The sequence below is a fragment of the Staurois parvus genome, unplaced genomic scaffold, assembly GCF_062004578.1.
Source record: "Staurois parvus isolate SC_StPar_1 unplaced genomic scaffold, SC_StPar_1.0 ptg000298l, whole genome shotgun sequence".
NCBI lineage: Eukaryota > Metazoa > Chordata > Amphibia > Anura > Ranidae > Staurois > Staurois parvus.
The window spans coordinates 459,495-484,409 of NW_028318094.1; the positions used below are offsets into that span (position 1 = coordinate 459,495).

The following is a 24,915-nucleotide window of genomic DNA, read 5'->3' on the forward strand; positions in this document are numbered from 1 at the left end:
TACTAAGATTGAATGTCACTTGGGGGTTGAATAAAACTGATAATGCTGTGAGCACAGAAAAGACATTTGTGGTTATTTCATTATAACTGTTATGTTATATTTGTCTGACCTACAAGTGCCTCTTTAATGTAAATGTAAGCAAGATGACTGAATGATCAAAAGCAATGTCAAACTGGCCAAAACACTCAATTTCAGTGGGGGTTGAATAATTTTGGCCACAACTGTATATACCATAGAAGGCACCATAGAAGCACCACATCATCAATATCATGTATATAATGATATTGATGATGTGGTGCTTCTATGGTGCCATGTCCATGTGGGGGTCCTGTGCCCTGGAATGAGGGACATGCGTGAAAGGCAAACTAGTAAGTGGCAAGGGGTTCAAAGGAAAACCAGTAAGGGGTTCAAAGGCAAACCAGTAAGTAATAAGTGGCTTAAAGACAAACCAGTAAGTTGTGAGGGGTTGAAAGGAAAATCAATAGGTGGCAAGGGGTTCAAAGGCAAGCCAGTAGCTGGTTCAAAGGCAAACCAGTAAGGGATTCAAAAGCAAACCAGTAAGTAAATACATAGAAGTGCATCGCTTAAAACCTGATGACTTTACCTGTGATGAAACACGTAGGGTGGAGCCACGCACACACACTACTGCGCATGCGCCAATGGCCGGTGGCCATTTTGGAAATTGGCAAATTTGGATTTTTTTGCCAATCAATGCTTAATGATGTTTGCTTACATGTGAGTGCAACCATACTTTAAATACATGTTGTGATTATGGTTTTACACTATGTGGAGCGTTCTTTCTTTTCATGTTTTCCACTACTGAGTTCAAGCCTTATCCTGAATGGTTTAGCTACCCTAATTAAAGTCTATTGTTTGGAAGATCCTTATCTGCTGTTTTGGTGATCTGGAGGAGGATTCTAGTGACTGGCTTTCTGGATTGTTTAACAAAGCGTGATTGACCACTCTTAACAAGGGGTCATGCCTTTCTGGTAAGCCTCCTGTAGTAGTGGTTGGTGACACAACAAATGTCCTTGGTTTTCTTTTGTTTCATCACAGCCTCTGGGACTTTTCTTTTAATTTTGGATGGACTATTTTTTGGCGCATTTTTCACTGTTTTCTTTTGATTGTTTGTAACTTTTTAAGCACTGCCCTTCTATGTATTTATTGTTGATTGCCTAGTATCAGGGTTTTTGTGTTCAGCTGCTATATATTTACACCTCATTTTTAATTATTGATTATCTATCTCTTATTAGCGCAGGTTTATATATATAATTAAACCAGTAAGTAGTTAGTAGTTCAAGGGAAAACCATTAAGTGGTGAAGGTTTCAAAGGAAAACCAAAAAGTGGCAAGGAGTTCAAAGGCAAAGCAGTAAGAGAAAAGAGGTTCAAAGGAAAACCAGTGAAACAAGCATATCAGCAGTTGCGGTGGATCCTAGTGAATTGCGATGCTTGAGTAAGCCAGATACTTAATCCCTATGATGTGCCAATATCATGTCATGTAATTTACATTAATAAATTAGAATTATAATTCTAATATAATAGAATATGTAAGAATAAACACTCCTGTCATTCTATAAGCAATGTAAGGCTGATCTTGATAGATACTAAAACCAAATTCAGTACTGATCCCATATTTTTGTAACTGTGGATATGCATATGTGTGCAGTCCCTGTGCTTGTGTACATATGTTTTGGTATATTTATTTATCAACATTCTAATATAATACATTGGCAGCAATGGCGTGCAAACACCGCAGATACCGTGATAAATGTTCTTGCTCAATTTTGTCATTATAGCATTATTTTCATTTGCGATGTTCTGTTGTGCTGCTATAGTTACAGTTGCCATAGTAACCCACAGATAATCGAAGGCCTGTGCCATCAGTCCAAGTCTTCTGATAAGAACGTTGAAGAATATTCTCTTGCTAGGTGTATGTTGTGCTTTTTTGCCTTTTGGTTGTTAATGTGCCTTTTGCGATCTGCTTTGAAGCTCAGGTTTGACAGGGGACGACCTGCCAATTCCCAGCCCCACCCCTGAGCCATTACACCCTCAGTGGCTCTGTTGGAACTTGCAAAAGTGGATCATTAAGGATGAACTTGACTAGTCAATGTTATATTTATATGTAATAAAAATTAATGAAAGTGTCACACCACTTCAATTGGATATTAGGTAGACATGGATACTTTTGGGTAGATGCTGGTGGGTTCATTCACCCACATGATATCTCTCTGGAGCTGTAAAGTTTTTGATGAATTAACGTAAGGTTGTCAGGATTAGTAAAGGCATATTTTAATTTATGTAAGGCTTTAATACATGCACATACATTAATAAAACACATTTTGCATTGAAACCTGCAGAGTTATTTGCAATCGTGATCTGAACTACAAGTGCAGTGATCTAACCACACTTGTGGTTTGTTGAGATTTGTAAGTACCTCTGATATGGTGGTAGATGGGACCATCTAGTAGTATTTCCATTCTCAGATCGTTGTGAATGGAGGACGTGGGTGTGGGGCAGTGGGTTGGGGAATATGACCATGATTCATGTTAAACATTTATGTTTTTAACTAAAAGAGTGCCATTAAATCCTCCAGTTCATTTCTGTTTGGATCCTGCTTGTATACAGTAGAAACAGCTTCACCATGAACCTGTGCTTTGCCTATTAAACTACTTAGGCCCAGTTTAATGCCGACTGCTCCATCCACTGTTGTGATTTGCGAGAAATATACACAACAAACCCTATAGGACATGGGGGAGGATGTTACTCATTCTAAGCAATTGTGTTGATGCTTGGCAACTACTGTAGATGTTAAGGCACCAGTGCCATAACATAGGGGCTAGCATAATGTTCTCAGCCCTGTGTAGGCACCAACTGAATACTGATTCAGAGCTTGCACAGGGCTTTTCTCCTCATTCTTGGAGAAAGAAGTGATGGGGGAGAGAGAAGTTAATTATAAGCTGGAGTCAACTTTAAAGCTGAACTTTAGGGAAATTCAAAAACTACCCTTGCGGTGGGGCTCCCCCCACACCACAAAGGTTAAATACATGTTTTTGTCTAAGGCAGCCTTTCTCAACCAGGGTGCCCAGGAACCCTGGGGTGCCTTGAGGTTTCTTCAGGTGTGCCTAGGCAAAATGTACAAAAATTGCCCAAAACTTGTATACAAGCCAGTGGGTGGAACAAGCCTGCCTTTTAGTTACACAAAAGCCACAGGTTTTCATTACGGGCACACGGGCACCATTACTACCTTACTACCTTCTTGACAGCCAATAACATCATCAGTTGATGAGGAGGTTGTCAGCTGCCTGCACAGCATCCTAGTTTGATCATCCCCTACCTCTCTCTGTCAGTGCTGGGGTCACTTTAGAAAAACTGAGGGAGAAGAGAAACATTGGAATACTAGTCAATACCAGTGTGCAGAAGTGTATTTGCTTTGAAAGAATAAATCACCTCTAATGTTGGGTGTTCTACATGTGTGGATGTTGCTGCGTTATACAAGACTATTAGAATAGTTTTTCACATTTTAGAATGGGGTGCCTCAAGACTCTCCGTAATTTTTAAAAGGTGCCTCGGGACTGTCCATAATTTTAAAGGGTGCCTTGACTGAGAAGAGGTTGAAAAACACTGGTTTAGGGGAACAGAAGTTTTACTTCCACACCACGGACCTATTTTTCTCCATTGCTTTCTCACCACTTCATCATATGCTCCTCCATACCTGGAGGTACTGGGTATTTTGCAGCGGCTACCATATAAGAAGAAGAGGCAGAAGAAAGTGAAAGGACAAAATGGAAGAGATTTTTCGATTGCTATTAGGCTTTTAGCTTTGTATCAAAGAATGAACTATTTTACCTGGAAGACCTGTGTATGAATCATGACTTTGCTGAATACTCTGTGATGACTCCTGGAAGCTGTAAGGCATATTGAATCTGGCACCAGGTATGGTGTATGTAAGGAGTGCATTGCTTTTTGGAGTGAAATATGCAGGTGTGCTCCAGGTATAGAAGTATTGTGTGTGGTAGAACTGTTTAAATCTCAGAACTGGATGGAAAGAATTCCAAATCCTTTGGTAGATAAAACAGCTTTCATATTTGTATTTTATCTGTGTTATTAACTGTTTGCCTGTAGTTCAGCTTTAAAGTCTGCTATGTCTTCATGTTGACCCATAACTGGAAAAGTCAAAAGAATCCTGAAATACCTGCTTGACAAGGCGTCTTCTCTTTGGGTCTGGGCATAGGAGTACCAAAAATTCCTGTCAGGTGCCAGGGGCGCCCAGATAAACGATAATGATCAATTTATTTAAAAGGTTAGTGTTCAATAAATTCACCTTTTAAGAAGCAGGCATCCTCTTTGACCAATTGGAAGTCCCATAAGAGGAATTAGATTTATTGAACTCTTTAATTGATAAATCACTATCTATTATTTGGGCTCCCCTGCCACTTGGTAATCTTTGCTACTCCTATCCCCACTGCTTAATTATTTCAAAGTTCTAAAAGAAGAACTGGATTTATTAAACACCAAATTTGGTGTTCACTAAATGAACCTTTTAAGAAGACGTTGTCTTCTTTAGATTGATCACATATCTGGGTGCTGCTGCACTTGATGGGAATTATTGGTAATCCTAGCCCCACAGCTTGACCATTTCAAAATTCCATAAGAAGTACTGTATTAAGGCAACTTAGGTGTATCAAATGTGACCTTTCCTATACATATGTGTGGTGACAGAAGCATTCTCCAAGACCCAGCACCTAAGGTTATGCACACCCCTTGCAACCTCATCAGATGTGAGTGAGCCCACGGTTCATTTTTTTATTTTTATTTACCAGCCACTTTGTGTAACAATGCTACACCAGAAGGGTTCTCCAGTCTTCTCTCCCTCCCTGTCTCCTATTTTATTTTGCACTCTAAGAGCTAACCAGAATCCTAGATCCAACCACGTTAAGGAGCAGCATATATATGAGGCAAAGACACACAACAGCTATCAGTGTCTCGCCCACATGCACAATGGTGACTCTGACCATTCAGACTTGGAGAGGAGCCACTCTAGCTGGCAGATAAGTATTTCAGAGCTCTTGTAATCTTTTCATTCAAGGAGTCGTATTAAAGCACTTGTTCGTTTATCATTGCTGTTCACTTTATTTTTTGACAGTTTTTTCCCTGAGGAAGCCAATGTCTTGGTGAAACATGTTGGATTTGTTTTATGGTTTAAAAGTACTTTGGCAAATGTAAAGGAATGGAAGCAGGAAGTAAGGTACAGATAGGATCCTTCAATATCCCTCAAAACCCTTCCCTCCTCTTCCTTTAGCCCAGGATTAAATGAAGACAATATGAGCCAGGGTACGAGTCGTCACATCATTGATTTTCGAATATAGTTATTTTTTAAGAAAAAAAGTTAAATCCTAGCTGCAGGTGCCCCCTTCTACCCCCAGTACATTCCTTTTCTTTTTTTTTTTAACTCACCTTTTTTAGATGTATTTAGGCTGGTTGCATGATGAGCATGGTCCTCTTTTTCCTCGGATCTTGGTGATGGGCATGAAAAGAACAGCACTGACATGATGGCATCAGTTCCACTTTCCACACCGCTGTATGTAAGTGTAGGATGCCTTGGTGGTGCCCCCACTAGGGGAGCTCACACAGGGCTTCTCCTAGTTTTGGGCAGGAAACAAAGTGCTGGGGGAGCAAAAGGTTAGAGAAATAGAAGCTGATGCAGGGGCTGGCTTTAAAGTTACCCTGTTACGTTGCTCAGCATAGGTCAAGCACATGTTCACTTTAAGCCCTCCTCTGCATAGCTTATGCCAGAAGTCTTGGCCTCCCAGGTGAGAAAAACCGAGCAGAATATTATCCCAGGAAGGGTTTGTGTAAAACACAAAACCAGTTGGGATAGTTGGGATAGTTTGAGGTCCTGTATTGTAATATACATTTTATTAGTTGAATTCAATAAAGATTTTTTTTACCTTGCTGCTGGCTGCTGTTGTGTTGACTATTTCAGGACACTCAGCATAACTTGAGATATACACCATCTGGTAGGCTCAAGAATTCATATTCCTATTATTGTTATATTGCCTGAGGTTTATACGCCTTACCAGATCTTTTTCACTGCTGTAAGGTGTTTACTTTCTGTAAAACTCTTAAAGGAAACATGAAGTAAAAAACACAGAGGGCATTGATGGCCTTTCCTTGTGAAAATTCTAGTTTCCAGTGCACAGGTGTGACTGCACCCTAAACTCATTTTTCTGATACCTCTTTGCCTTCTCTAGAATAGCAAGGATAGCTTACATTCTACTTTGGTACTCAAACATCTTGTTTTACAGCTGGCCCTTTAAAATTTATATTTATGGAGCAACGTTTGGCATAGAGTAACTGGGTATTCATAAAGGATGGTACTGTTATTGCAATTAAGCATGTGCACTTGACAGTTGCTGAAGCAATGCATTGTGGAGCTAATGCCCATCAGCTTGTAGGCGGGTGCAGTCTATTTTCTCCACTGTAGGTGGCGCTCGTCCAGAGCGGCAATACAGCTGGAAGGGAAGTCAAAGGAAACAGAGTTTCTCTATGGTTCCCTCATGAAAAGTTTGGATTTGCAACGCTGTATTTAGCTGACCCTGGTGGCCATCTTCGGTGACATACAACCTTTTTAAGTCCCTGTCCCCAGGTTGTGGCATGCATTTGCAAAGTGGCTAGTGTAGGTGAGGTATACCCACCTGTCAGGGATAGCACTAGCAATAAGGAAAAAGTTCCAGAGGAGTTGAGAAAGCTCAGGAGCTATTTCTATACTTCCTCAAACCCCCTCTTGGGTTGCACCTGTCAGGTCACGTTCCACCTCCCTTGGCAGGCGCTGTCTTCGGCTCGGGCCTACGGCCACTATCTCTCCATTTTACCTACCGAAAGTCCCCCGGTCGGGTGAGCTCTCCGATGGGCTGTTGTACTGTTTCCAAATTCTTCAATACATCAGTTACTGCACTTCAGGCAGTAACAATACAAGTAAAAAGTAAATGTATTGCTTCTTCATTATCTAGACACTCATCTTCTTTGCATCTCTCTGATTTAGTTTCACTTGGCTCATGGAGGCCTGCGGTAAATGACCTCTGGTCTGAGCCCTGCCTAATTGCTATTCCTCAATGTAATAAGGGCACTTCATTGGCTGTTAAGGAAAGTCTTGTTGGGCAGGACAGGCAGATGGACAAGACTTAGCCCAGAACAAAAAAAATATAAGTCCCCAGTAACAAAAATAAAAACTAATAAAAAAGGTACACATAGGAGGGGTTCTGTCTAATAAGGGTGATAGCAAATATCGTCTTACCAGAACTTTTAGGGCCTGTGTTGACAAGCTTTGGGCTAGTGCTGATGGCATTAGCTTGACATCAGTTTCAAATGCTTCTGACATAATTCGGAATTAATTGACAGGTGCATCTGACTTTCAATTGACCTTCTGACTTGCATTTGACCCAATTCAACTGAGTTTTGCATTCCCAAAGACTATGAGAATGCAAAACCCACTTATTGTGAACAAAAGCTCACTAATACAGGCCCTTACTTTCAAACACTTAAAAACAGGCTGTCTGTAATGTTAGATTTGGGCATTTTAAAGAGGAAGTTTAATTTAGATATATTAAAGCGGAGTTCCACTCAAAAGTGGAAGCTCTGCTTATTTGCCTCCTCCCCTCTCCACTGCCATATTTGGCACCTTTTGGGGGGGAGTGGGGAGCAGATACCTGTTTTTGACAGTGTACATGAACCCTAAGAAGCTCACAGTGTGCAGCGAAATCCGAATAAGCTATTTCATTACAGGAGTGAAGCCTCTACAACTGTTCAAAGCTGAAAGTAAGGCTGGGGTTCAGCTTTAACAAGCAGGTCACATATCACGTGAGATAAAAGTGGGGTCGTGTAAAATAGAGTCAAAAGTGTAACTTTCCTTTAAATGAGCGTTTATACAGAATATTTCATTAATAGTGCGCCTGTTAGTGTATCCCCCACTCCTAAATACACTCACTGACCACTTTATTAGGTATACTTTGCTAGTACCGGGTTGGACCCCCTTTTTCCTTCAGGACTTCTTTAATCCTTTGTGACATAGATTCAACAAGGTGTTGGAAACTTTTCTCAGAGATTTTGGTCCATATTGACATGAGTTACTGTTGCTTTTCTATCATCTCGAACCAGTCTGCCCATTCTCCTCTGACCTCTGACATCAACAAGGCATTTTTGTCCACACAACTGCCTCTTACTGGATATTTTCTCTTTTTCCGACTATTCTCTGTAAACCCTAGAGATAGCTGTGTGTGAAAATCCCAGTAGATCAGCAGTTGTTGAAATATTCAGACCACCCCGTCTGGTACTAACAACCATGCCATATTCAAAGTCATTTATATCCCCTTTCTTCACCATTCTGATGCTCAGTTTGAACTTCAGCAAATCGTCTTCACCACATCTAGATGCCTAAATGCATTGAGTCGCTACCTTGTTATTGGCTGATTAGCAATTTATGTTACCAAGCAATTGAAAAAGTGTACCTAATAAAGTGGCTGATGAGTATATATTGATCCCACAAAAACCCAGGTGGTGAAAAGGTTTGTGGTTTTTTAAAATGATGATACTGCTACATTATCATTTCACACACAGCTGGTTCTATGCGGTACATTTGCAAGGGCTGACATGCTTTGGGTCTCTTAGGTTTCACATTAGCTTACGGCAGCATAATACATGCAAAACAATCCTTTATTCCAGGCAAATATATCCCCCTTAATGGATTACTTCTCTGCATCACACTGTCTGTTTAAAGAGATAGTAACCTTAATCCTGCAGTAACACCTGAGCAGAGCATATTCCTGGTAATCTTGGAGCGTTTTTAAGGCATTATTCAGGCACTTTATTGACAAATTACAAGCATTTTGCATGCGTAGTTTGTTTCCTGGGCTGGGCATGGGAAAGAGAGTTCTATATGAAGAGGGGCTTCAGGCATAAAAACGTGCGTGAAAACACACGCATACTATGATATTATAATTTGCCTATGTGCATCTGACTTCTTGCTAATCTGGTGAACCCACGGTGGTGAGCAAAAACGAAACACCTAAGTGTACAAACAAGTGCATGTGAAAAACACACACAAAAAGGGCTTTTAAGGGTGTGTCTCTAGTCCACTTCCTAAAGCTGTAGGACTCTACCCTGAACCCCGGGGCACAAGGCTCCTGACAGGGGCAAGATACGATATGGTCCACCTAGCCAAGAGGCCTTGCAGACCCCTTCCTCACGTTTAGCCAAAGTTGACCACTGAGTACTAGGTGAGGGGCTCTCCCAAAGAGCAACTCCCTGGTTCAGGGGAGGAAGGAACCTGAACGCCACACATCCTCCACCTAGACGTCAGCGTAGACCCAAGGACCCACACCATCCATCCAAGTGAAAGAAACACAGACAAAAGTGCAAAGTGACAAAGCGTGATAGAAAAGTAAATGTAATTAAATTAATAATTAGTGCAGGTGCATTAGCTAGGTCTTGTGGCCTGGTAGCAAAAATCGACTCAAACTTAGGCAAAAGGATTAGCCCATAGAGGTCCAATGCAGAAAAAAAACCAGAGGTGACATGACCTTGTGCCTTTTCCCACAGTTTGTTTCCCAGGTCCATGGTGTTAGAGCACCCCTAGGGCGACCAACTCCCAGGGGGGCACAGACACTACAAGGTCTTCCCGTCTTCTCAGCTGATGATCAGACCAGGCAGCACTGTTCAAACCAGGATGTGCTAGGCCTCTTGGCTCTCTCCACGCCAAGGAAGTAATCCTTTGCCACACCTTACGTGGTGCACGCTCATTCAGTTTCCTTGCCTATTGGGATAGCTCTTCAGGACCCCCATCATACCAGCAGAGGTACTATACAGACAGCCATTGCTGCCAAATGGCCAGAATGACAGCATAGAACCCCTACTGTACACGAACAGATACTACACTTAGTTAGGATATGCACTCTAACTACTCTCAAGCAAGCAATCCTCCAAAAAACTCAGTGGAAGAGCTGGAAAGAGTGGCAAAAGGTCCACGATATTATCCAAATTATGTTGCCCATATCCTAATTTGTACATAAAGTAAACATGTCATTAGTCAATAATGTCCAACGTGATAGCATTAATAAAATATAGGCATGCTGGGAGCCTTGAAAACTGTGTGTTAATATTTGGATTTCTTGATTTGAACTAATAAGTCAAATTCTGCCTCCCCCTTATTGGTCTAGAAGGCTGTTACAGCTCATGTCAAGATTTGCATAAAACAAGAACCACCCACCATCCCAAAGTGGTCAAAAAAAAATCTATAAGCATATTAAGCATAAGAAGATACCATTGGTTGCCTGCATTGAAGTTATATTTCCAGTTTAGATAGGATAGACTGAAAACATTGTTATGCCATGGTATCCACAAAGAAAAAAAATGATCATTGCCCTATTGGAATATGTATAGCAGAGGAAATATGGCTATGATGTTCATGAGTAAATTTGGCTTCATAGCAAATGTAATTAAAGTGCCAGTTATACACAGTATAGTGACATTTGTGAATGTGGCTAACAGCTCTTTCTTCTAAAGGTTATTCTTATTTTAGTAATTCTCAAAATAAGTGAGCGCTTAAAACAGCTAATATAAAATCAATTAATAAATAAAATGAGATAAGAAAATAGCAGCTGAACACCAAAGAGGTACCATATGAACCTTCTCAATAAACAAAAATGCATACAAGGGAGAGGTGCAGCGCTAGCTGAATAAATATACACTTATATACTTGATAAATATAAATCAGTAAAAAGTGCTGTTAAAGTGCAAAACGGTGACTAAAATAATGAGTATAGTCCATAGCGTGCTCAGAATCCAAGAGAGTCCTTTAAGAGCTCCAATCCCTGGATTCGTGGATGAGGTGATAAAGGTAAAAATAAAAAAGGCGGAGGGCCTTTTGTGACCAGATCTGACCAGATCCATATGAGGACCCTGGAATTGTCAGCTTTGAATGCGCATTTGAATTGCGTATCTGGTGAGTGCGCAATTTTTACCTTTATCACCTCATCCACGAATCCAGGGATTGGAGCTCTTAAAGGACTCTCTTGGATTCTGAGCACGCTATGGACTATACTCATTATTTTAGTCACCGTTTTGCACTTTAACAGCACTTTTTACTGATTTATATTTATCAAGTATATAAGTGTATATTTATTCAGCTAGCGCTGCACCTCTCCCTTGTATGCATATTCTTATTTTAGGCTTTGTGACATACATTGCTCAAAAAAATTAAAGGAACACTTTTTAATCAGAGTATATCATCAAGTCAATGAAACTCCTGGGATATTGATCTGGTCAGTTAAGTAGTAGAGGGGATTGTGAATCAGTTTCAGCTGCTTTGGTGTTAATGACATTAACAACAGGTGCACTAGATGGGCAACAATGAGATGACCTCCAAAACAGGAATAGTTTTACAGGTGGAGGCCACTGACGTTTTTTTTCCCTACTCATCTTTTCTGACTGTTTTTCATTGATTTTGCATTTGGCTAGGGTCCGTGTCACTACTGGTAGTATGAGGTGAAACCTAGACAGAGGTTGCACAGAAAGTCCAACTCCTCCAGGATGGCACATCAATACGTGCCATTGCCAGAAGGTTTGCTGTGTCTCCCAGCACAGTCTCAAGAGCATGAAGGAGATACCAGGAGATAGGCAGTTACTCTAGGAGAACTGGAAAGAGCTGTAGAAGATCCTTAACCCATCAGCAGGACCGGTATATGTTCCTTTGTGCAAGTAGGAACAGGATGAGTACTGCCAGAGCCCTGCAAAATGACCTCCAGCAGGCCACTGGTGGGTATGTCTCTGACCAAACAATCAGAAACAGACTTCATGAAGTTGTCCTGAGGGCCCGACGTCCTCTAGTGGGCCCTGTGCTCACTGCCCAGCACCATAGAGCTCAATTGGCATTTGCCACTGAACACCAGAATTGGCAGGTCCGCCACTGGCACCCTGTGCTTTTCACAGATGGGAGGAAGTTCACCCTGAGCACATGTGACAGACGTGAAAGGGTCTCGAGAAGCCGTGGGGAACATCATTCAGCATGTCCGTTTTGGTGGTGGGTCAGTGATGGTCTAGGGAGACATATCCATGGATGGACACACAGACCTCTACAGGCTAGACAATGGCAACCTGACTGCCATCAGGTATCGGGATGAAATCCTTGGACCCATTGTCAGACCCTGCTCTGGTGCAGTGGGTCCTGGGTTCCTCCTGGTGCATTACAATGCCCGGCCTCATGTGGCGAGAGTATGTAGGCAGTTCCTGGAGGATGAAGGAATTGATATAATTGAATGGCCCCCACACTCGCCTGACCTAAATGCAATAGAACACCTCTGGAATATCATGTTTCAGTCCATCCGACACTGCCAGGTAGTACCTCAGACTGTCCAGGAGCTCAGTGATGCCCTGGTCCAGATCTGGGAGGAAATACCCCAGGATACCATCTGTCATCTCATTAGGAGCATGCCTTGACATTGTCAGGCATGCATAGACGTACATGAAGGCCATACAAACTATTGAGTACCATTTTGAGTTGCTGCAATGAAATTTCAGCAAAATGGACTAACCTGCTGCATCATTTTTTCGCTTTGATTTTCAGGGTGTCTTTGAATTCAGTCCTCTGTAGGTTGATACTTTTCAATTCTATCAAACGATGGGGAATCCTTACGTTCCTAACACATTACCCAGTCTATATCCGTACAGATATCCAGCATGATATTTTCCCCCATTGAGATCTGATTTATTTTCCAAGTGTTCCTTTAATTTTTTTTGAGCAGTGTACATCCCAGGTAACTACATCTAAAGTGCAAGCCTAGTCATATGAAAGACCTTCTAAAAGCATTCACAATAACATAAAGGGCAGAAACAAACACTGAATGATTTGGTCTATGAAAAAAATAAAAGAATCCTGTCTTGATAAAGGTAGCTGCAGTTGCTGACTCCTCATTCAGCAAATGCTATTTGCTTGATTGTCACGCTGACACTGTCAAGTCCTTAAATCCCTAACCCAGATCAAGTATGCAGATACGGCATTATGGAATTATTTTGACTTTCATACTCTCCACACATCTTCCAGGTCAGTTTTGAAGTCACTGGGTCAGCAAGATGGTTAGCATTTTCAGAAGCAGGTCAGCAACAGCAGTTCCCATAGTTTTTGTAAGAAAGTTTTACTTTAACATTTATCTAAACCCAAGAACAGTCAAGTAATATACTGCACTATACTTATATCTTTAAATTAGATGGTTGCATTATTTTTTGCTCTTTTTATTTGTGCCTGGCGATTCTGCCATTAATACAATTCCTGTCTAGGATAACCACATTCACCTCTGACCTCTGTACACTGCTCTACATACTACTGACCTCTGATGCTCTTCATACTACTGACCTCTTTATAGTGCTCTACATACTACTGACCTCTGTACACTGTTCTACATACTACTGACCTCTGTACACTGCTCTTCATACTACTGACCTCTTTGTAGTGCTCTACATACTTCTGACCTCTGTATAGTGCTCTACATACTACTGACCCCTGCACACTGCCTTACATCCTTACAAACTAGTGACCTCTGTACACTGCCCTACATACTACTGACCTCTGTACACTGCCCTACATCCTTACATACTACTGACCCCTGCACACTGCCCTACATCCCTACATACTACTGACCCCTGCACACTGCCCTACATCCCTACATACTACTGACCCCTGCACACTGCCCTACATCCTTACATACTAGTGATCTCTGTACACTGCCCTACATCCCTACATACTACTGACCTCTGTACACTGCCCTACATCCCTACATACTACTGACCTCTGTACACTGCCCTACATCCCTACATACTACTGACCTCTGTACACTGCCCTACATCCTTACATACTACTGACCTCTGTACACTGCCCTACAAACTACTTACTTCTGGGGGCTTGCTAGTTAACCTTACAAAAAAAAAAAAAAAAAGGCTGCGGCACCCCAGTGATTTTTGCTGTCTTCAATGTTGTCACAGTAGATCTCCACCTCTCAAAGGTTGCCCACCCCTGCCTTAGGACAATAGGAGTGTTTGGTACTACAGAATACTTATCTCTTGACTCGTCTCCATAACATAGGGGGGAAGAGGAGGTGTTCTGCATGTACAATAGTAAACTGGGCAGTGCTGGTTACTGCCTGAGCTTTCAGTGCAAAGGAGTGCACATGAAGTTTTAGGAGCACACTGGATTTCTGGCAGGATTTCTTTTCACCTACTGAACAAATATAACAATTCACTTGGTATATTTATACAGACCCAAAGGGAGCAAATAAAAGATGTTTTTGGTTTACATACACTTTAAAGCAGAGCTTCACTCCACTCTTCTTTATCAAATGGCGCTTTTTGGGGGGAGTGGGTAATTGATTTTGCCAGGTACTCGCTCCTACTTCCTCTCTGACTACCTAGGCCAGTGGTCTTCAAACTATGGCCAAGGCTGGATGCAGCCCTTTGCTAGCTTTTATCCAGCTCTTGGGCATTACTCCTCCCACTGACAACAGTGGGGCATAACTCACACTAATGATGGGGCATTATTCCTCCCACTAATATTAATGATGGGACACTATTCCTCCCACTAATACCAATGATGGGGCACTATTCCTCCCACTAATACCAATGATGGAGCACTATTCCTCCCACTAATATTAATGATAGGGCACTATTCCTCCCACTAAAATTAATGTTGGGGCACTATTCCTCCCACTAATATTAATGATGGTGTACTATTCCTCCCACTGACACCAACAGTAGGGCATAACTCCTGCCACTGACACTAATGATGGTGTACTATTCCTCCCACTAATATAAATGATGGGGCACTATTCCTCCCACTTATATTAATAATGGTGTACTATTCCTCCCACTAATATCAATGATGGAGTACTATTCCTCCTACTGATACTAATGATTACAACTCCTACTGACCACCAACCCTGAGGCCTATATTTATTCTCACTGATGCTGGGCCCAGGACATTTTCTACTCCTAGTGGCCACAATTGGGCCCCCCTAAAATCTTAAGGACAGTAAACTGGCCCTTTGTTTGAAAAGTTTGGAGACTGCTGATCTAGGCAACCGGAGTGGAAGTTCTCCTCCCTGAAGTGTTCTGGGACATGTCACAGGTCCCAGAAGCCAGCAAGACCATTCATAGTGTGAAGCACAGCTCACACATGCGGAGTGAGCACCCAGCTCTGAAGCCACAAGCTGTCACAGGTGGGTGCCTACAGTTAAGCTGCTGGTGCCAGGGAAAGAAGACAAGTGGAGAAAATGGCTTGAGTGAGCACCGCGTTGGATCCTGGGACAGGTAAGTGTCTGTTTATTAAAAGTCAGCAGCTACAATTGTTGTAGTTTGACTTAATTTTTTTGGAGGAGACTGGAGCTCCTCTTTAAGGTTTTGGAATGGACTCTTCTTTCCAACTGATTTAAATATAATAAAATCTCTGTATACTGCATAGTGTAAGACAACCTGAGGATATTTCTGACCTAGAAGCATTTGACCAAGCAAGAATGAAAAAAAAAAACCTAAAGCAACAATGGAAAGGCTGGCAACAAAAACCATCTTGTAAAGATTATAAATGCAGGAGTTATCAAATATGGACATGGTGCCCAAATATTCATACCTTACATATTTTCTGTTATTATTTTTTCCAGTCTATTAAAAAAAAAAACTAGAAACCGAGCGTTACAGTTTGTAAAACTATACCATGTTTAAAACAGATCTCCAAGGGGAAAAAAAACTCATCCTCCACCTTCCCACACACATTATTATTTTTTTTTCAAAGTTGGATGGGAGTGAAGAGAACTTTGTGTGGGGAACATTACCAGAGAGAAGCTGAGTTATCTATCTATCTATCTATCTATCTATCTATCTATCTATCTATCTATCTATCTATCTATCTATCTATCTTTCTATCTAAATCACTAACCATATTTACACACATACCGTAATAAAAAAAAAAGTGTCATAAAGACTCTTCAAAAATCTGCCTTGCATTAGTGTAACAAATGGTGGAATTTTGGTGGACATACAGTTTTCAGATCCTCAGAGAGTTCTTTTCCATGAGGTGCCATGTTGAACTTCCAGTGACCAGTATGAGAGAGTGAGAGTGATAACACCAAATTTAACACACCTGCTCCCCATTCACACCTGAGACCTTGTAACACTAACAAGTCACATGACATCAGAGAGGGAAAATGACTAATTGGGCCCAATTTGGACATTGTCACTTAGGGGTGGACTCACTTTTGTTGCCAGCAGTTTAGACATTAATGGCTGTGTGTTGAGTTATTTTGAGGGAACAGCAAATTTACATGTTATACAAGCTGTACAGTCACTATGTCACATTGTAGCAAAGTGTAATTTCTTCAGTGTGGTCACATGAAAAGATAGAATAAAATATTTACAAAAATGTGAGCAGTGTACTCACTTCTGGGAGATACTGTATTTATATATGTGCTGGTAATGTGTATATGAATCTGTCATCACTTTGACAGAACTGTTGCAAATATCTCTCCTACGAAGTGGTGGAGTTTTTTAGGCACAAAAGCTATACAGAGAAGTTGGTAATATAAATGCTTCAAATATCTGTAGCAGAAGAACACAAAGATACATTTTGTGATACATTAATTACATGTGTGACACGATCAACAATTTACCAACAGGTCTTCTTTACCTTCACGCTCCTTACCACCACTTTCCTTATAGTACCAAATAGTAAAAGCATCACAAATAGGAACTACTTGAATTTGTTGGTACTAACAAAATATCACAGCATTTTCATGAATTTAGTTCAAGGCTTCTGACAACCTACACATCAACTGAAATCTTTAGAAATTGTATTTTTACATTTTCTCCCTAATCTTTTTAAGGTGTAAAGAAAGTTAAAGGAAACACATACTTTATAATACCTCTTATTGTCACCTAAGAAACATTGAAAACAATATCTTGCTACTACTATGTACACAGTTATGAATCAACTTGATTTATCACTATGCAATATCTATACATTTTACCTGAAAAGACTTGCAGTATCTGATTACCTTGTTCTGTTAACTTCTCACAATCCACTCCGGTCCCATAGACCTTTATCTGCCAGACCTGTCGGTTACTTGCACTATTGTGGGCGATTTACCTGTTACGTCTTTCAGAGCCACACATAGAAATGTAGCAATGTACTGCTAACCTGACCGCGCCCCAAAGCAGACACACCTGTAGGGTTGCATGCAATCAGTGAAAATCTACATATGATAAAAACAGGAATGCTTGCTGTATAATAAGTATGTTCTGTACCTTCAAGTTATTTAACCCACGTATAGTATTCAACTAGCTCAGCCAGAGTTGCGGTATTCTAGCTGCTCTTCACCTCACACCTGCTTCCAGGCATTGTTTCTAAGAAGGGACCATCTCTAAAAGTCACTATCACTCGGCACAGTGGTAGAACTTGCTGGTAATTGTGTAGTAGGTGACACTATAGGCAGCGCTTATGGTATGTGTTTGATGTAGGAAGCGGTTGTGGAACGAAACGAGTAATGTACAGACCAGAGTAAAACTAGTGCAGTTAATGCCTTGGGGCCATAGATGATGTGGAAGATTAGAAAGAAAGCACTTGAACTATGGTATGTAAAAAAAGAGAAGTGTGTGCATAAGTTCATAGTAAATTTTAGGGCAATAAAGCTAGGGAATATGCTTACGGCTTGTATCCTCCCTGGAATTTAAAGTGGTCCTGTCATCGTATAAAAACTGAGAACAGTGCCAAATGTTATGAGTCCACAATATTTTATTGCCAATAATAATTTGATAACAGGAAGACAAGTGGTAGACACAGAGTTTCAGGGGCCACAAAATCCCCTGCATCATGGCTTAAAAAATTTCAGAAATCTTTATTGAACTGTAATAAAAAATCCTGAGAGGTCTTCCCAAGCAGGAGGAAAGCAAGGCAGCTTGTAAGCAGGTCACAATGATAGTTAGTGAGACAGCAGGCGCATTCTGCACTTAGTCAACAACTTGGGCCAATGAAGCACTTTGGGGTATGAAGACAAGTGTTTACCAAAGGTAACAGAAGTTAGAACAAGCAGCCTGTCATGAAACGTGTTACTGTGATAAGTGGGATAGTCGCTTGCAATGAGGGAGTTGTTGTCAGCACTCTCTCCATAAGACGTCCATCTCCCATAGCACAGGGAGCAGATCACGTGTGGAGTTTGCACTAGTGGCTCATGGGGGATCCATTCCTTTACTGGTAGTGAGGTAGCGGAGATAAGCTGGACAGATGGAGTGGGCATAGGTTCAGCGTTTCTTCTAAATTCAACGAATTACAGTGAAGAAGTACATTCATGTGGGGACAAGAGAGTTAACTGGGGTACAGTTTATCGCTCAAATGTACATCATTTATGGCTATCCCTTAAGTGGAGGTCCACCTTAAAGCAGAGTTCCACTCGCTTTGTAAAAAAATAAAAGTCAGCAGCTACAAAAACTGTAGCTGCTGACTTTTAAAAAACAGCCACTCACCTGTCCCACGATCCTGCATTGCCCCCGCTGTAGCTCGTTTCACCTCCGTCCTGTATTCTAAGCACTGACATCTTCAGTGTGGGCACCCGACTGTGAGAGCTTGCGGCTTCACAGCCGGGTGCCCACTGCGCATGCACAAATTTCCCCATTGTCTTCTGGGACCAGTGAACCTGTCAGGGATCCCCTCGATCCCTGCCGCGATGGTCCCGGCGCAGGCGCACTGCTCCGCCCTGTACGCGGGCACTAGGTCCGGGCCGGCCGCGGCGTTCGAGTTCGCGCATGCGCAGTAGAAGCCGCGGCCGCCCGCTGGGCACCAATGGCAGCGCAGGGCGGGATATTTAAATGTCCCTGAGCTGTCATTTCGTTGCCTTCTGGTCTTACCTGCTTCCTGTGATTCTGTACCTGTGCCTTGTAAGTTTATTGACCCGGATTGTTCTTGACCTGCTGATTTCTCCTGCCCAGACCCTTGCTTTGCCTGACCTCTCTCCCTGGATGCCCCTCATTAGATCTGACCTCCTGTTGCTGACCTGGCGTGTGACCCGACGATTCTCTGCCTGCTCCCTTGTACCTTACCGTCCTCTACGTTACCAACTTGGCCTGTCTGACTTCGCACTTGCTCAGCCATCCATCCATCCCATCGGGGTCACCCGACCTCCTCACATCTGGCTCTCCCTGGTTGGAGCCCCTGGCGAACACCCCTACCACTGACAGGTGTGCTCAGTAGTGGCGACCTGGTCTCGGGGTACTACAAGTCCATCCCCACCATCAGGGGCCCTGGTGAACAAGTACCCTGGGGCTTAGACTCCGCGCTCTGGGCACGCCTGACCAGTGGAGTGCTAGGGGTGCCGCTCGGCGGTCCCTCACAGAACCAGTCACGTGTTCCACAAGACTTCAGGGAGGGAGGGTAGGAGGACAACTTCCACTTCCAATTGTCTAGGCGATCGCAGCGGAAGTGGGAGCGGGTACCTGTCAAATTCAGGTACCCGTTACCCTCCCCCCCCCGCTCCCCAAAGATGCCAATCCTTGATGGTGGACCAATCTTTAAAGCGGAACTTCCCCTTTTGGGTGGAACTCCACTTTAAGGTTGCATTATCCCAGAAGGCAGCCCCTGCCTCATCCCAGGGCATTGGTGAGCACGACACGAAGTAAAGCTACTCCATGTGTAAAGCAAGTGACCCTGTCCAAGGCGCCTAGCGTAGCCCAGCAGAATCCACTCCAAGGTAGGCCTGCTACGTGACCCACACTTGGTGCCAAACAAGGAGGGTAACATGGAGAGAGTGTCATTTGCCTGCCGTACAAGCTGTTTCTATGGATATGTAAGAAATAAGCATATTTATTACATGTCCATTGAGGCCGCTCCCTTGTTTTTCTGCTGCTTAAGATCACCCTTTAGGTTTTTTTAAGAAAGTCCAATAAAGATTTCTGTCATATAATTTAGGCACTGGTGAAACTGGAATTTTTTTTGCCCCTAAATTGCATTGTTATCACTTTTCTTTCTGTTATCAGATTATTATTGGCAATAAAGTATTGTTCTCTGTTCTCAGTTTTCATGTTGATTTTCCAGCCTGGAAGGTCCCTTTCATTTAGAGGACCCCTCGTCTTGTTGTAGAGTTACCGAGATTATTTTACCAAATCTCACCAGCACAGTTCACTTGACCAATGATACTGTGGAGTCCTGCATATCATATTTACCTGTAGCACCCTCCTAGTTTAGCTAGGGGGAGCTAGAACCCGATGGTTAGAGAGGAGCTGATTAGCAGCTCAGGTGAGATAGTCAGGGGGGCCAAATTCTGGTCAGGACTAAGAGACTCTGCAGGCCAGCCCCTTTGGTATTTCCCCCCACTCTGAGACTTTCAGAGGAGGGCCTTGGAGGCAGTGGGTGGATCTGATGAGTGGTTGGCTGCATTATTGAGGGACCTCAGCCAGTCCCCAATGGGAGGATTGTCAAGGGGCTGAACTCCCTTAAAAGTGTTGTATCCTGCTCAGTAGCAGGAGAGTAGTGGTGGGAGAGTAGTGAGAAGCAGGAAGATGTGAGGTTGGAGGGGGAAGGTTGCCTGGAGGCCTAGTGGGATGGGGCCTGCCTGCAAGCCTGGAGCTGGAAAGGAGGAAAACTCAGGACTCACTGGCCCCCTGAGAGAGGACTACCTGTATGGCAGGAAAGGAGCAGCCCAACTGATAGGCCTGGCAACAGCAGCCATTCCACAAGCTGTACAGAAGAGGATCTGAGTGAATACACCTGCACCCCCTGGGCAGATAGGGGAAGGAGCACTCTGGTGGGAAACCAGAAGAGCCCTCTGCTAGAGACTGTGCACCTTACTAAAGGGAACAGGAGCCAGATCTCCTGCTATGGAAGAAAACCTTCAGATTGCTGGGTGAGGAGGAGTTCCTCTAGGGTCTAGAGAAGTACAACTGGAGCTGCTGGCTAGCACTCCAACAGAGACTGTGTCAGAGAAAAGAATTTGTGAATAGTTCAGGAAGTTTTCCTCAGAGTTCAGTTCCCTTGGGCATCGTATACACCCCTTTACCCTATCCATGTTTAATCCCCTCAATAAACAACAAAGCCAATGCTCAAGACTTGATTTTTGTCTGTAGATTAAATCTGTGTAGAAAATGCTAACTGACTGGCTGTGTGGGATTATAGGGGGACCCAAATTCATCAGCGACCCCTAAGGAGGTACTGCTACATAACTATTCTTAAACTGTCATCATATAACATACCCTTGCTATCCTGTTTCCTAAGATTTATAAAAGCTAACAAAAGCCTTGAAAGACTTTTGCTGCAAAAGTCATTGCTGTGTGAACTCAGCAGAGATCACATGACCAAATGCCAAGGCAGGTGTAAGATTCCAGTATTGTGGCTTTTACAGCTTGGGTGCACAGTTCAGAAATTCTGCTAGCTTTCATGGCTTTGAGACAGGGTTGGCTCTAATCTTTTTTTTAGGAGGACAGTACAGTGACTGGGTTGTGCATGTGTGCCTGTCTGGTGTTTAATGCAGGCAGCTTTAGGCTTTACAGAATGTGGTCTTCGGTAAAATGAGACTACTTAGGAGTGGTAGAGGAACTACTGATGCATTGTTTGAGACATTGTTGTAATTCTATAGTTGTATCTTTAACAGAGGTTTTATATGGACTTGTGCATTTATCCCAGTATATACAAGCTTTTGTTTTAGCTCTCATAAAACATCAGTTCTTGGCAAACTACATGCCATCTACAGAAAGCTGCTTTGATCTCATGGCTGTGTGCCACTTGCTATACGACTACAGTCTTCTTACATATTTGGTGTCCAATGTGTGTCTTTTTCATGAATAACATTCTAAAACCATTCAAAGAAGTCCTTGCCCAGTAAAGACACTGAAATCAAAATCAATTAGGTTGGAATGGGCAAGATCACAGCTCTATTGGGATAAAAACACACACACCTGTCCTATCATAACATCACATACTGTAACAATTATACATTTGAGCAAGATCTGTGCCAGTCCCCGACGACCATGAGCACTCAACTTTTATAACCTCACCTAGATTCCTGTTCTAACAATAAGTTCAGAACAGGCCTCTGAATACCCAGAAGACAGACACTCTCAAAGTAAAGTCAACAATAAACCTTGCCATTAAAACAAAGCAAGAAAAATGGATGAGAATTTGCCAGGGTGTAAGGGGGCCTGATTGGGCAGCTGTTCGTACCAAGGGGGTTCAGGGTCCACCAAGATGGGATAGTCAAATACCTGTTTTTAGGGAGGAACACAGCAATTTTGTGTCACTCGCTCTTCTGAGGCCCACCTTTCCACACATTCCCCTCCTGAGGCTTGTTACTTGGAATAAAGAATGTCCAGTTCAAAAGCATTTTTACTGCAACAGTTTAATCACATTGGTGTAATGACAGTCATTACCATGACTTCCTGACAGTAGTCTTTAGTGTGGAACATTATAATCTCATTAGAGGTCTCTCTAACAATAGACCCTTAAGTTCAGAACACTGGGTATAGTCACAGTACCTATAAACACCAATTAAATAATTCAATCTAAAATCAGAAATGGTATATCAAAAAGTTCCAATATAAACAGTATATAAAATGACTCTTGTGCTTAATGACTCTGGTCCGGTATCAGTGCAGTAGTGGTAAAGGTAATGCGCACTCACCGGACGCACATAATTATTGCACTTTATGTTAAAATCCAGATGTCATCAGACAGGTATTATGTAGATGGACTACCTGTTTACATTGGAACTTTTTGATATACCATTTCTGATTTTAGATTGATTTATTTAATTGGTGTTTATAGTGATTTTATACGTAAAGTCCTTTGGACAATTTATTTATTTGTTTATCCTAGCGCTGCACTTTCTTGTCTATTATCTGTGTTTTAGGGTGCTATTGGTTACCTTTTTGTGCACAGCAGCTTTTTTAGTGTGTTTTATTTAAGGCGCTCGCACCTCCTATATTTTATAGTCACAGTACCATTGCAGCCATCTTCCCATATGTTACCATTGTTTTCCAACAGGTGTTTCACACATAGGGCGTACCTCTTTCACACATAGGTTGCTCTTCACTAAGGCACCTAGGGTGTCCTAAATCAAACCACAGGACCTGCTAGGTAAAGGTCAGGGACAGCATGGTTTCTCCATCTTTCCCCTATGTGTCCTTCTCTGGTCACTCTGGCAGTTCAGTCCTGCAATGGGCTCTCTCTTTCTCCTCCAAGTACAGATCTAAATCATGCTGGTTAGGGGTGTCCTGCTGCCATACCCCAACTTCACAAGGCCTCACCCACAACTGGCATATAAAAGGGCATCAACTCCGCCCAGTGCATCACTAAATGAGGGGCAACAAATAAAAGGCACTTGCAACCTGCCAATAAGGTGACAGGAGAAAGTTCAAGGACAATAAATCCACATCCCTAGCAGTTGGGTTGGGATCACTATTCCACAATCTGGACAGGGATGGCAAACCCTTCTACTATAGATTATCCAGCAATAAGGCTAGGAAGTTTCTCCTAAACATATGTCATGGATCCAGAGCTCTCATTATAGACCTCCAGGGCTGTCAAATTCACTGGTTACTGCCTACAGAGTTAGCCATAATCTATTTGGTGCCCCTGACATCATATACTGTATGTAACAGACATTTACAGGATCTCTTAGAGTTTCTCAACCTTTTTTCAGCTGTGTCCTGCTTTTAATGTATGCAAAATCTCAAGGCACCCCAGACTAAAATATAAAAAATGCAAATGTTACTTATCAATGGGAAACCTGAGCCTGGAACAATGCACAGAACTGCCTTGATTAAATTAAGTTCACACCAGATCAAAGGTTCCCCCATCACATCAGAAGCCCTGTTTACATCAGAGTCCTCCCATTACATCAGTGGGTACCCCATCATATCAGAGGTCCCTCATCATGTCAGAGGTTCCCCCATCACATCAGAGTCTCACCTTGTTAGAAATTCTGTATATAGCCCTACAGAACAGACAGTGCACAGTCCACATGTGCTTTTCTGCTTCACTGCAACAAGGAAACAGGAATCTTTGTTCAGAGAAAAGACATAGAGTTTACTATAGAGGCAGCTACAAACTTATAAACACTGCCATCTATTGGTTGAAGAATATATCTCTATTGAATACTGATGTAGTTGTTGCACAAAATACATGAATACCGTATTCCAACACCCTCACTTATCAATCACTGTTTATATTAGCCCCATTTCAGATCTCAGTTCTATAAATATGTTTCTCATGGGTTGAAAGTCTTTGAATCTGGCTCTTGTTTTAAGGCTACGTGAGCACCATTGGACAGACGGACGTTTGGCTTGGATGCCTTTATTGCTTCTGGTGGATTTCCTGATTGAAGCCTTTTGTAGCCTGATTTCTTCTTATACAGTATTATGTCTAATTTCATTTTCTGCGTTACTTTGTTGCTTATCTTCATGTGACACTGATGTGGAATTTCCCTAGGTTTAAAGCGTTTGTGTTAGTTCAATTTTGAACATACTGAAGTTTCATTGATAATTACACTGATGGTCACCTTGTTTGTGTCTTGGTGTAGAATTCTCTATCCCTTTTAAGACTAACTGTAACCCACAAGTACACCTTCCTTTGTGCAAGCATTCCATTTTGTTTCCTCAGTTGGTTTTCCTGGCAGTCAAATTTGGAGATAGCATGTGGTCATAATTACCTCCCCCTAGTTCGTGGTTAGCATATCTGCATCAAACAGCATGGTTCTTCTACTCTCACATAGAGTATGGTTCATTCTTTCTGCAACCCTGTTTTTTTCTGGGTTGTATGGTACAGTAGTTTGAAATATTATGCCATGCTTTCTGAGAATCGCCCGTGTGTTATCACCTGTACTGTATATTCAGTTTCATTGTCT

At 42.2% G+C, this 24,915-nt stretch overlaps 1 protein-coding gene across 2 annotated transcripts in view; it reads right to left on the minus strand.

The window, feature by feature from the left end:
• Positions 1-17,445, minus strand: part of LOC149457986 (protein NDNF-like) — a 42,596-nt gene extending 25,151 nt beyond the window's left edge. The window contains exons 1-2 of one of the 2 annotated variants that reach the window (XM_089682785.1): positions 17,336-17,445; positions 17,059-17,254 (exon numbers count right to left, since the gene is read on the minus strand). The gene's annotated coding sequence lies outside the window, so the exon portion shown is untranslated. The remainder of the gene's footprint in view (positions 1-17,058; positions 17,255-17,335) is intronic. The other variant, XM_089682784.1, reaches the window with a different exon arrangement.
• Positions 17,446-24,915: the final 7,470 nt, after the last annotated feature.